The sequence below is a fragment of the Eretmochelys imbricata genome, chromosome 23 (assembly GCF_965152235.1).
Source record: "Eretmochelys imbricata isolate rEreImb1 chromosome 23, rEreImb1.hap1, whole genome shotgun sequence".
Taxonomy (NCBI): Eukaryota; Metazoa; Chordata; order Testudines; family Cheloniidae; genus Eretmochelys; species Eretmochelys imbricata.
The window spans coordinates 13,495,226-13,507,241 of record NC_135594.1 but is presented as its reverse complement, the minus strand read 5'-3'; the positions used below and the strand labels follow the sequence as shown (position 1 = coordinate 13,507,241).

Here is a 12,016-nt window from a genome sequence, read left to right as displayed (position 1 = left end):
GGCTCCGAGGCGCAGGGTGGCCACAGGAGCTCTGCGCCCTGGCCCCGCCCCAAGCGCCGTCTCCGCAGCTCCCATTGGCCAGGAAGCGCAGCCAATGGGAGCTGCAAGGGGCAGCACCTGTGGGCAGGGGCAGCGCGCAGAACCCCCTGGCTGCCCCTCCAGCTCCCAGACAGGCTGGTCACTTCCCAGGAGACGCCTGAGGTAAGCGCCACCTGAGGCCTGCACCCCGAACCCCCTGTTATGCCCCAATCCCCTGCCCCAGCCCTGAGCCCCCCCCGACCTAAACTCCCACCCAGAGCCCACACCCCGCACCACCGTCTGTGTCCCAACCCCCTGCCCCAGCCCAGAGCCCCCTGCCACACTCCCAACCCCTCAGCCCCACCCCTCATCCCTGGCTCCACCCAGAGCCCGCCCCCCTGCCGGAGCCTTCACCCCCTCCCGCACCCCAACCCCCTGAAAATGAGCGAGTGAGTGAGGGTGGGGAGAGCGAGCTGAGGCCCCAGAGCCAGACCTGTCGGACGGGTGGGTTGGCGGCTCCGCTCCCGGGGCAGCGCGAGCTGCTGATCTCCTGGTCCGAGCTGCCGAGTGACTCTTCCCTTCCCCCCACAGCAGGCCCCCCGGGGCGCCCGGATTTCACCCAGGCCAACATCGCCCACCTGGTGCTGAGCGCCATGGTCCTGCTCGTCCTGGGGCTGATCCTGGCCGAGGCCTATTACAGCCGCCCGAGGGGGGCGCCCTAGGTGACCGGAGCTGGATGCAGCACTCCCGGCCTGCCCAGCGCCGACCAGAGCGGGACTCTCACCGCCCGGGACTCGCACGCTGCCCCTCTCTTAATACAGCCTAAAGCTGCCTTTGCTTTTTGTTTTGCAACGGCATCGCGTGGCTGCCTCATGCTGAGGGCGTGATCCACCCCAAGTCCCCGATCCGTCTCCGCCGTGCTGCTGCCAGGCCCGTTCGCCCCCAGCCTGCCCTGCTGCGCTTGGTTTTTCTTCCCTACGTGCAGCACCTCTGTCGGCTTTGGAACAGTTCGGTGACGGGGTGCTCCACGCGCCACGCGGCTGGCGCCTCCTGCTGGCCGTTCGGGGGAACGGCTCGACGCCCCTTCCCGCGGCTGCCTGCCGTCCCTCCGCCTCTCTCTCTCTCTTGCTCCAGCAGCTTCTGCTGCCTCTTCGTTACTCGGCCCTGCGGCCAGGTCAGGGCGCGTGTGTTCCCCCGTTCAAAGTCTCCCTCCGCACCACTCCGGGGATGCCACCTGATGTACTGGGGTACCACAGAGCCCACCCGTTCCACCAGCCTGGGCTTCCTCACCCTGTCCTGCAGAGCCAGGCCCTCAAGCCTTCTCCAGCACATACACACACAGGTAGGGACACACCAGCTGCGGAAAGACACAGACACAGAAACCAGCCCTTCATGGGAAAGCTTTCAGCTAAGGAATTGACCTGCACTCAAGTGCACACCCTCTCAGGGTGCAAACCCAAAATTGTATTGTCTTGCACTGCACAGAGAACTGTACTGCGTAAGCTAATTGAAATTTGCCTCCTCCCTCAATGTGGAGGAAGATATGCACAGCTTTGTCCCCCCACCCCCCAGTAATGAGTTCCACAAACTGGGTTTTGAGAAAACAAAACAAGTTTATTAACTACAAAGGATAGATTTTAAGTGATTATAAATGATAGCAAACAGATCAAAGGCAGATTACTGAGCAAATAAAACAAACATGCAAACTATAGTTTAATACATGATAGAAACTGGTTACAAGCAGTAATTTCTCACCCTAAATGTTGTTTTAAGCAAGTTGCAGAGTTTCTTGAAGACAAACTTGAAGCTCCAGGTATTCCTTTCACAGTCCAGACACCTTCTAGCCTGGGTTTAGTCCTTTCTTCCCCAGCTCAGTTTTAGGTGTTTTCAGCAGTCAGCTTGGGCAGGGATTCAGTGAAGAACCAACCCTGATTATCTCACTCCCCAGCCTTAAATAGGATTTACATAAGGCGGGAATCCTTTGTTTCCCAGTTTGATCCCCACCTCCTACAAGTGGAAAACTACTATCTGTCCAAGATGGAGTCTAGTACCAGGTGACATGATCACATGACCCTGTCGTGTCAAAGCAGCCGTGAGTCAAAGGTGGTTTGGAGCATCCCAGGAAACATCTGAGGATGGTGGGAGATTAGCATCTTCAAAATCCTATTGTTCCCCCAATGGTTCATTGACCAACCAGCCAGATTCATGGCGTGGGCGTTCCTCAGGTGCAAACATTTTTGTAATTGGTACATTAAAGTTAGGAATATTGACTGATACAGAAATGATCCATGCATACAAACAGGATAATCACATTCAGTAAATCATAACCTTTCCAATGATATCTTACATGACCCATCTTGCATAAAATACAACTTAGTAATGCCATATTCATATCAAAAGCATATCCCGATGGAGAATATGAAGTGCCACAACTGGGTCAGTGGGGATCCTACCCAAACACACCAGCCTGTGCTCCAGCGACAAAACCGGACGAAAGTCTGGTGTCCGTTGGCTACTTCCTACCACAGCCTTCGGGGGGGTTCCGCGGTCCAGGGGTCCTTTGTCTCCATGGGATACACTGCGGACGACAGTCCTGGCACCACGTCTCCAGGGTTGGTTTCCCCCGGGGGCAGGGCAGGGCACTGCACAGAGTCAGCTCTGCATTCAGCAGCAGGCTGGAGACATCTGCCTCCATCCCCTGCAGGGCCCTCCCTTTATACTTCCTGCCGCGCCCCGGTACTTCTGGGAAGGGGGCGGGGCACATTTGGCTCCACCCACCAGGGGGGAACATAGTGGTCCCTCGCTCTCAAGTCCAGAGGGAGGCCGCTCTGCTCACTACACCCCGATTATGTGTGGAGCCTTCATTTTATCCTCCGTTTCTCAGTGTATTATGTGATGGTACGGCCAATGGATGTGCTATTTCCTATACAATCAACGGATGCTCCTTCGACTGGAGTTGCAGGATTAGCGCAGTATAGGATTGAGACCTGTACGATTTTAGCTTCGCCAGACTAGGCCAGAGGCTTTAGATGATTGAGTGACCTAGCAATAACCGCTGAGACCAAAGGTTACTGCATAAGATGTGCCAACAGGTGAGGTTATGGGACAATGTCTGTCCTGACTGCAGGGTACCTGCCATGCACAGCTGCGCGTGAGACAAAAAGGAACTACAAACAACCTAAGAAAAATGGGGCAGACAAATAATCATGGTGTGTGGAAGTGCAGTTAAGGAAAAGTGGGTTGACGCCTTGTGACGAAGCAGGGGATTTTCTTAGTGTTGTGCATGAGTACTGTGCGTGCCTCAGTTTCCCCTGTGTGCGGCGTGTGTAATGAGGTGGTGGGAGAGGGGGTTTGCTGGTGCAGAGGGCCAGGTGTGGCCTCGCCCAGCAGCCTGGACCCCGGACAATGGCCTGGACATGATAGAACTTAGCAACCGGTGACCTGGTGGCCCAGCCTGTGTTGGGAGCCAGCCAGTTCTGGCCAGTGGGAGGACAAAGGACAGAAGAGAGAAGGCCCCAGCTATCTGTTTTCCCAGAAGGAAGACAAAGGGTGGAGGTGGGGCTGTGGGGAAGGTGATATAGGGGGGTCAGCTGGAAGGAAGTCACTTCTGTACTGGGGACAAAGAGGGGTCTGGCTGCACCTGGACTGGGACAGACCCACCTGGACTGGGAGAGACCAACTGGACGGTGCTGAGGCTGGCCAGGCCCGAGCCCCTGACAACTGCCTGGGCTTTGTCCAGGCATTCAATAAACCCTCCTGTTTTATGCCAGCTGAGAGTCCCTGGGGGAGGCTCATGGTGAGAGCCAGGCGGGCTGGAGGCTCTGAGAGGTGCAGTTCCAGGAGACGGTGGAACCCAGGGCTTAGCCCCCAACAGAGAGTGGACCCCGAGAAGGGCTGTCTGACGGAGGGGAGTTCCTCCCGGGATCCTACAGAGCCAAGAGAGCTTGCAGGGACCTGTGAGTGCGTGACACACCTTCATGCATAAACGGTGAGGTGGCAAAATTTGCAGATGATACAAAACTACTCAAGTTAGTTAAGTCGCAGGCAGACTGCCAAGAGCTACAAAGGGATCTCCCGAAAGTGGGTGACTGGGCAACAAACTGGCAGATGAAATTCAATGTTGATCAATGTAAAGTGATGCACGTTGGAAAGCATCATCCCAGCTCTACATATACAACGATGGGGCCTCAATTAGTTGTTACCAGGCAAGAGAGAGATCTGGGAGTCAGTGTGGAGAGTTCTCTGAAAACTTCCACTCAGTGTGCAGCGACAGTCAAAAAAGCCAGCAGAAGGTTGGACATCATTAAGAAAGGGATAGATGATAAGACAGAAAATATCATATTGCCTCTCTATAAATCCATGGTACGCCCACACCTTGAATACTGGGTGCAGATGTGGTCACCCCATCTTAAAAAGATTGGAATTGGAAAAGGTTCAGAAAAGGGCAACAAAAATGATTAGGGGTCTGGAACGGCTTCTGTATGAGGAGAAATTAAAACTTTTCAGCTTGGAAAAGAGACAACTAACGGAGGATCTGGTCGGGGTCTATAAAATCATGACTGGTGTGGAGGAAGTAAAGAAGGAAGTGTTGTTTACTCCTTCTCATGAAACAAGAACCAATGAAATTAATAATCAGCAGGTTTAAAACAAACAAGAGGAAGTATTTCTTCACCCAATGCACAGTCAGCCTGTGGAACTCCTTGCCACAGGATGTTGTGAAAGCCAAGATTATAACAGGGTTCAAAAAAGAACTAGATAAGTTCATGGAGGTTACGTCAATCAATGGCTATTAGCCAGGATGGGCAGGGATGGTGTCCCGAGCCTCTGTTTGCTGGGAGGACGACAGAGGATGGATCACTTGATGGTTCCCTGTTCTGTTCATTCCCTCTGGGGCACCTGGCACTGGCCAATGTCAGCAGACAGGATACTGGGCTAGATGGACCTTTGGTCTGACCCAGTGTGGCCGTTCTTATGTGTTAGCTGTAGTCAGAGCTACAATATCAAAGAGGGAAGACCCAAGGGAAACCCCAGCAGGAACCATCCCGCTAGCGACGCTTGTCTACTGAGAGTCCCATCGGAGCGAAGAACACCGGGGAGGATGTGAAGATGGCCACGGCTGTAATTGTTGCACAGGGTTTTGTAGGATTTCTCTCTGCAGGACTTTACTTAGCACTGGGGCCAGCACTGACGGCCAGGGGAGAGCCCCCTAGTGACCTCTGCCCCCACTCCCTGCAGCACAGCGCCCCCCAAGCAGTGCACTGGGGTATCAGGGCCAGCAGTGACGGCCAGAGGAGACTGCCCCTCTACTTAGCCCCTTCCCCTGCAGCATAGCACCCCCTAGTGCAGCAGGGGTATTGAGGCCTGTCATGGACTCCCAGGGGGTGCCCACTCTTGGCCGTGCGGTCCCTGGGGGGAACCCCCTTTAGTGCAACAGCCCTTCTCGGGGGTCGACACTCTCTCAGGGGTTAGGCCCCTCTGCCTCCTAGAACTGCACCTCTCTGAGCCTTAGCACGTCTGTCTCTGCCATGGGTCCCTGCAGGGAGTCCACTCGGTCTGGAGCCCTGGGGCCTCCACTCCCAGAGGGAATAATGCCCCCCTGATCTCTAGCCCGGAGCGACTCTCAGCCAGCGTAACACAGGAGGGTTTATTGAGCATCTGAACGCAGCACAGGAAACTCTCCGGGCCTCAGGCCTGGCCTCCCTCAGCACAGCACATCCCAGTCTGCCCTGCATCCAGGTGGGCTCTGCCTGCTCCCTCCCTCCAGCCCCGAGCCCCCCTGCTTCATAACTGGGCATCTGATCTCACCGGCCAGAAGCCCGCCTCTGTCCATTGTCTTCTCTCCAGATAAACAGGGTCACCTGGGCCTCCTCTCCCCTCTTCTGTCCTCTGGCCCCTCTGGCTGGAACCGGCTGGTCCGGTTACCAGGGTCCTCTCTCCTCAGCCCATTGTCCTCCCACTGGCCAGACCCAGCTGTGACTCCTGAGCTGGGCCTCCCGGTCACCAGTCGCTGGGGTCTCCATTCTCCAGGCCATTAGCCGGGGTCCCAAGTTCCCTCGCGGGTCCCCTGTACCAACAAACTCCCTCTCCCATCACCTCGTGAAACTTTAAACTCGTAAAGTTTCAGTTCTTAACAGCCAGAAATTTTCTGTTGTGAATGGATCCACTGACTTTCCTGTTGAAAGATGTGTGGAGAGCTTTGAGAAGGTCTCAGATGGAGTGAAAGCTGTTAAGAAAGTTAAACAGTCCTCTAACCAAGTGGCTGTGTTTGGCCAGCTTGTTGGGGAGACAAGGTTGTTTAGAGAGGAATGTTTCCATGCTAGTTCTGTAAGTAAACAGTATGTGGCCCAGGTCAAGATGGGGGCTCTTAACCAAGAGAGCCCGAATTGCAGCCCTCCAGACTGGAGCGCTGGGAGAAGACCCAATCCCACTTTGACCCCCTGGGGTTTTGGGGTGGCCAAAGGGCACGGGCCACATAAACCTTCCTACATGCGGCCTGCGAGTGCTATCGACCACCCCCGACCTAAGGGAGGGTGTGAAACTGGAAGGGCCTGGTGTAACTCCCACCAAGGAATGGGAGAGATGCTGGGGCATCCATGGGAACATTGGTGGTTTCGAACTTCCCCAGGTCACCAGCTAAAGTGACCCCGCTCAGTTCGATCTCGAAGGGGGGAGAGATGTGACGAAGCAGGACAGTTCTTAATGTTTCCTCTGAATAGTGTGGGGGCGCCTCAGTTTCCCCTATGCAGTTCTTAAGTATCTAGGTGGTGGGATAAGGGTGTATGATCCTTGCAGAGCCCTAGAGGGCAGGTGTGTGCAGGGGTCTGAACACAGAGAAGGGCCGACACCCTGTTTCCTGGCACCTGAGGGCCTGGCCCTTCCCCCCTGCAAGGTGAGAGCTAAAGGGTTGGAGAACAAAGGAATCCGGTGCCCTCCTGGCACCGAAAGGGACAAAGCCCGGAGGACCCCGCGTGGGCAGACTCGCTGTGGAAAGCGCACGGAGGGGCAGAGGAGGCTGAATGCTCCGAGGTCAGACCCAGGAAGGTGGAGCCGGGGGAGCTGTGTGTCCTGCAGACAGGCTGCTCCCAGAGAGGAGACTTCCCCAGAGTCCTGCCTGGCTTCGTAGGGAGCAGTTCCAGCGCATCACCTGGGGACTCCATGACACCCCCCAACTGCGGCCCCAAGACCGGAGAAGCTCTGTCCCCACACCCCGGCCAGGGGCCCAGTGGGGAGTGAGGGCAGCAGCTCCGCCGCTCTTCGGGCTCGGTGGCAATTCGGCAGCGACTGCTTGGGGTGGCAAAATTGGTAGAGCCGCCCCTGGCTCCAGGGGCCCCCACTTGGCCAGGGCCCCTGGGAACACAGGCCCCATAGGCCCAGTGGCTGATCCACCACTGGTTGCAGAGAGTGGGGGGCGATCCCTGTGTCGGTGTTTCAGCCCCTTCCCCCGCCCCGACAGACGCTGGTTCTGTTCCTGCAGGGGAAACCGACACGTTCACGGTCAGTGCAGCCGTGGGGAGAACCCCCCAGATCCACCCCCAAGAGCTCCCTCCCCTGCACTCACAGCCCCCCGTTCGCAAGGCCTGGGGAAAGGTGGGTCTTGTGTGACTCCCGCCGGTCACAGACTCTATTTCCAACCCTGGGGCGGGGGGCAGAGCTGCAGGGGGCCACTGGTCAGGCTCCCTGGCTGGCCTCAGGTGGGGTGGGGCGCGGCAGGTGATCTCTCATACAGCCGGGTTCTGAGCTATATATGGGTGAACCCCCTGCCCCCGAGCCCCATGGGCAGGCAGTGCCAACCCGGGTAGGGGACAGACTCCCAGAGAGGCTGAACGAGGGATGGACTGAATTGGGGTGGAGGGGAAGCAGGGGGCTGTGTCTCCCCTGTTTAACTCCTGTTTCTTGTCGATAGCAGGGTGAGAATTTCTCAAACCCACCATCTGGGTGAGCCCCAGCAGGGTGGTGGCTCTCGGGGGAAGCGTCACCATCCGCTGTGAGGGTTGGCTCCCAGCCCTCCCAGCAAAGAACCCAGGGAATGAATGGACCCTAGAGACTGGACTCTGTGTGATGGGAGTTCGTCACAGTTTTCAAAAGTGTTCTTCCTTGTGGGGTGGCCCCAGTCTTGGGGATCTCAGTGTTGGGAACACTGGGGCATGGCCACTAGGTAACTCGAGGGGATGGAAGACCACGAGTGTCGATGAAACCCCCTCGCCCTAGGCCCAGGTGTCCTTGGCCCCCCCTCCCGCCTGGAGGCACTCGCAGCAGCTCTGCGTACTAGGCCCAAGTGTCCTTGTCCCCCCCGCCTGGAGGCACACACAGCAGTTATGCTGAGAATCTGCAACAATATGTTGCAGAGTCAGACTGCCTGAAACTAAGCAAGGCCAAACAGGGGAGATACGGAAGAACAATGCTGAATAAAGCAGCTTTATGTATAGTTTAACAAATGATACAGAGAATCAGGGAACTAGCTGGGAACTGGATTGGCTGGCTACATGGATACTTGGGGCAGCTTGCTATTGGATAAGTATGCTGAGAAAAAGGATGTATAAAAGCCTGTGTAACTTCCTGCTCTGTTGTGCAGGATTTGAGATTTTATTCTCCCTGTACCTTTTTGCAGCTGCAAATAAACTTTTCTGCTTCTCCACCCCGTTGTGATAATTGGGTGTAGCACACCGGGTAACGAACCACTCAAGCTGTTGTTCAGCCTCTCGGCACTGGGTGCCGGCAACATCAGGGTAAATAGGGTCCCAAGAACGAGGGAGCTGAGGCTCGGTGTCTGTGGGGCTGGGAGCCCAGCTGCAGGAGGGAATGTGGTTTGCTGGGTGTTGCAGGGAGCTGGCTTTGCTCTGACTGCTTTAGATTTGGGCAGGAGATTGCAGAGAAACCGGCTGATGGGGAAGAAAGGGGCTGAGCGCAAAACAGGCTTCCTGGGGCTGCAGCCCCCGGCGCAGTTCCTCATTCCGCTCGCACTCGGGCCTCAGGCTGGGTGGAGCTGGACACTGCGGTGTTGGTGGCAGCGCTGGGGGGCCCCCCACTGCCCCATCATGGCGTCTGCTCTCACCGTCATCCTCCTCAGTGAGTATCGAAGACAGCCAGGGCGTGTGGCCATGCGGGGCGGGGGGGATCTGAGACCAGGGCGTGTGGCCATGGTGGGGATCTGAGACCAGGGTGTAGGATCTAGTTGCTCTGGGATGTGACCCCTTAACACCACTTTTCTCTCCAGGCTGTTGGCTGGCGGGGCACAGCGGGGCGTGGGGAGGTGAGTATCAGTTGTGGGGAGGGTGGTAACATCAAGGATGGGGGAGGGGGTGCGTGGGGTGGGGAAAAGAGGAATCGAGCCCTGAACCTTCCCGAAAACACAACCCAAACTCGCCCTGTGAAGACCCGTCACAGTTCTCCTGTGCCCCGACCCCATGGAGTAACTAGGAGCCGAATCTGGCTCCCAGGCTCTGACAAAGAAGCCAGGATTTGAACCGTTCACTGGTTCAAAGTTTTACCCCTCCCAGGCTGTGAGGATCGGCGGGGGGGACACCTGGATTTATTTCAGTTCATACAAACGCTAACAGGGCCTGTCCGTGGGCTCTAGATCCCCAGGGGAACCGAAAGGTTCCCGGTCAGAGCAGCCATGGGGGAGAACCCCCCAGATCCACCCCTGTCCCGAGATCCACCCCCAACCGCTTCCTACCCTGCACTCACAGCTCCCTGTTCCCAAGGCCTGGGGGAAGGTGGGTCTTGTGTGACTCCCGCGGGTCACAGACTCTATTTCCAACCCCGAGGCGGGGGGCAGAGCTGCAGGGGGCCCACTGGTCAGACTCCCTGGCTGGCCTTAGGTGGGGCCGGGGGGACAGGTGATCTCTCATGCAGCTGGGTCCTGAGCTACGTATGGGTGAACCCCCTGTCCCCAGGGGCAGGCAGTGCCATCCCTGGTAGGGGACAGACTCCCAGAGAGGCTGAATGACAGATGAACTGAACTGGGGCGGGAGGGAGGCAGGGGTGGGGTGTCTCCCTTGTTTAACTCCTGTCTCTTGTTCAAAGCAGGGCGAGAATTTCTCACGCCCACCATCTGGTCCAGCACGGTGGTGGCGCTCAGGGGAAGCATCACCATCCGCTGTGAGGGTTGGTACCCGGGCATGAAGTTCTTTCTGCTTAAAGCCCTGGGCCTAGCAGAGAGGACGCCCGGCCGGGGAGCTGCAGAGCAGGGGGGGCCTTTCCCAGCCGACATATCAGTTAGGGGGTGACGGGCGGAGCTGAAGGTTATAAACCTCAGTGTGTAGTAGAGACTTGTACAGTCCCCTACAAGTCAGGGGTGGTGCAGTGCACAGAACCCAGGAGTCCTGGACCCCGTCCCTCCTGCTGTCACCCCACTCCCTTCCCAGAGCTGGGGAGAGAATCTGGCTCCCAGCCTTCCTAGAAGAGAATCCAGGGAGTGAACGGACCCTGGAGACTGGCTGTGATGAAGCGGGACTGTTCTTAATCATTCGTCTGAATAGTGTGGGTGTGCCTCAGTTTCCCCTATGCAGTTCTTAAGTATCTAGGTGGTGGGGTAAGGGTGCGTGATCATTGCAGAGCCCTAGAGGGCAGGTGTGTGCAGGGGTCTGGACACAGAGAATGGCCAACACCCTGTTTCCTGGCAACTGATGGCCTGGGCCCTTCCCCCCTGCAAGGTGAGAGCTAAAGGGTTGGAGAACAAAGGAATCAGGTGCTCTCCTGGCCCAGGAAAGGGACAAAGCCCAGAAGAGGAGGCGGGGCTGGAGGGAGTTTCAGTTTGGGGCTGGCTGGGGACATGGAGTGAAAGGCAGATATGGTTCTCTGGCTCACTGCCCCCCAAAATGGACCCAGCTGAGGGGTCCCATTCTCTGCACCTACGAGCTCTGTTTTAGACCATGTTCCTGTCGTCTAATAAACCTTCTGTTTTACTGGCTGGCTGAGAGTCACGTCTGACTGCGAAGTTGGGGTGCAGGGTAAAACAGAACGTTTATTGGACAACAGGAACACAGTCCAAAACAGAGCTTGTGGGTACCCCCAGGACCCCTCAGTCAAGTCCTTCTGAGGGAGCAGGGAGCTTAGACCCCAGCCCTGGGGTCCCCTGTGTTCCTCCACCCAGCCCCAAACTGAAACTAAACCCACCCAGCCGGCTCTCTCCTGCAGCCTGTCTTCACATTCCTGGGCAGAGGTGTCACCTGGCCCCAACCCCCCCTGGCTCACCTGACAGGCTCTCAGGTCTCCCATCCCAAGGGCACATTCCCAGGTCAACACTCCCCCCTCCCTGCTGCCCCACATCGTCACATCTCTCCCCCCTTCGAGACTGAACTGAGCGAGGTCACTGTGACCAGTGACCTGGGGAAGTTCAGGGCCCCCTCTCCGGGACAGTGCATCCACTATCAGGTTGGCACTTCCCTTCACGTGGACCACATACATGTTGTAATCTTGCAGGAGCAGGCTCCATCTCAGGAGCTTGGCGTTGGCTCCTTTCATCTGGTGCAGCCAGGTCAGGGGAGAGTGGTCGGTGTAGACGGTGAAGTGTCGCCCGAAGAGATAGAGCTCTAGTTTCTTGAGGGCCCACACCATGGCCAGGCACTCCTTCTCGATGGCCGCGTAGTGTTGCTCCCGGGGTAGCAACTTCTTGCTTAGGTACACGATGGGGTGTCTCTCCCCCTTTTCATCCTCCTGCATTAACACTGCTCCCAGTCCCGTGTCTGAGGCGTCGGTGAACACCACAAAGGGCTTGTCAAAGTCTGGGTTTGCCAGAACTGGGCCACTGACCAGAGCCTCCTTCAGCGCTCGGAAAGCCTTCTGGGACTGCTCGGTCCAGACCACCTTGTCTGGCTTCCCCTTCTTGCATAGCTCAGTGATGGGGGTGGCTATGGCACTAAAGTGGGGCACAAATCTTCGGTAGTATCCTGCCATCGCAATAAAGGCTTGGACCTGCTTTTTGGTGTGGGGAGCGGGCCAATCTCTGATCACCTCCACCTTGGCTGGTTCCGGCTTTAGGCGGCCACTCCCCACT

The 12,016-nt window shown here is 57.0% G+C and overlaps 2 protein-coding genes across 2 annotated transcripts in view; one reads left to right on the top strand and one right to left on the bottom strand.

The window, feature by feature from the left end:
- Window positions 1-12,016, bottom strand: part of LOC144279334 (alpha-1B-glycoprotein-like) — a 937,253-nt gene that overhangs the window by 766,677 nt on the left and 158,560 nt on the right. The window lies entirely within an intron of this gene.
- Window positions 1-12,016, top strand: part of LOC144279010 (alpha-1B-glycoprotein-like) — a 78,925-nt gene that overhangs the window by 53,511 nt on the left and 13,398 nt on the right.